This window comes from Mus caroli, chromosome 9, assembly GCF_900094665.2.
Source record: "Mus caroli chromosome 9, CAROLI_EIJ_v1.1, whole genome shotgun sequence".
Taxonomy (NCBI): Eukaryota; Metazoa; Chordata; class Mammalia; order Rodentia; family Muridae; genus Mus; species Mus caroli.
Genome location: NC_034578.1, coordinates 80,850,763 through 80,852,207, shown reverse-complemented (window position 1 = coordinate 80,852,207; position 1,445 = coordinate 80,850,763).

Sequence of the window (1,445 nt, the reverse complement as noted above, 5' to 3'; positions counted from 1 at the left end):
GAGTTGTTGACACAAAGTAAAATATGTCTATGGGACTCGTATGCCCACTCCGTATATCTAAGCTTTACCTGCTTGAACATTCTTCCTGTAGACTTCCCCCAAAGCAGCAGGACAATTGTGAAGTGCAACATGCTCATTGTCTTGAGGTAGACATACACCTCCTTTTTCTTTTACATTAGCAAGTTGCCACCCTACATAGTGCAAAGCAGCTGCCAAATAAGATGGATGAGCTACGCTGAAATGCAGAGTGGTTGACTCACTTCAGTCTCATCTTGGACAAGAGCTGGAAGATGAAGAGACCAATGGCATTTTCCTTGTCCTCCCAGTGATGCTGTCTAAACATGTGCTATGTGCTCAAGTGTAGGCACCTTCAGGACAACAGCAAGCATCTCTCAGCAGCTCTTCANCAGAAAATGACTGTTCATCCCTGATCATGCCGCTGTTCCTCTCATACTGACTACCCAGGATTTAACACTCAAATGGCAAATGGCATATTAGTACTTAATTCTGCCAAAACACTATCTTCTTAATGACAGCTAGACCATGCAAACAAGATAGAATGCAAGTGTAAAGTCGATAATGGATATCCTGAGATGCAGTTCTTCAGATACTATGTCAGCAGAGTAGGATGAAGGCAACCTGAGAGCAAGAGCTAGTGGTCTCCTGCCACTCATCCTGGAGTACCTTCCACTCAGCATGACTAGGAGAATNGTTGCTATGGGATGCTGCGTTTTTTCTTTTTGCAAGACAGCAAGCATCCTTATCCTAAGGCGGGTACTGATTTGTTACTTTTTTTATTCAGCAAATTCTGTGGAGTCCCTGAACATGTGAAGCGAACACAGCTATAGCTGTGATCCTGGGCTAATGGTCTAGATGATGAGCCAGATTACAGAGAGATGCATTCATATGTGCCTGATAGAGGCATACTCCCAGAATGTGGGAGGGCACCTAACTGAACTATCAATTAAAAAAACAGGGACAGCCTCACAAGAGGGTGAGATTTGAAAGCATAGAATTCGCCTAAATAAAGTAGTGGGGGAGGGGGAAGCAAGAATTGTCTATAAAGAAGCCAAAGGGAGTCAGGCAATGGTGGCGCAAGCCTTTAATCCCAGCACTTGGGAGGCAGAGAGAGGCAGATTTCTGAGTTCGAGGCCAGCCTGGTTTACAGAGTGAGTTCCAGGACAGCCAGGGGAAAACAGAGAAACCCTGTCTCAAAAAAACAAAAAATAAATAAATAGATGATTGATAGGTAGATAGATAGATAGATAGATAGATAGATAGATAGATAGATAGATAGATAGATAGATAGATAAACAAAAGAAGCCTAAGGGAGTACCAGAAAGATAACCTTAGCATAGACAATGGCAGTTAGAAGGAGACCAAAGCTGGCTAACGACTTACTTTTGCACATATCATTTTATCTGAGTTTCATCATTCCATGTATA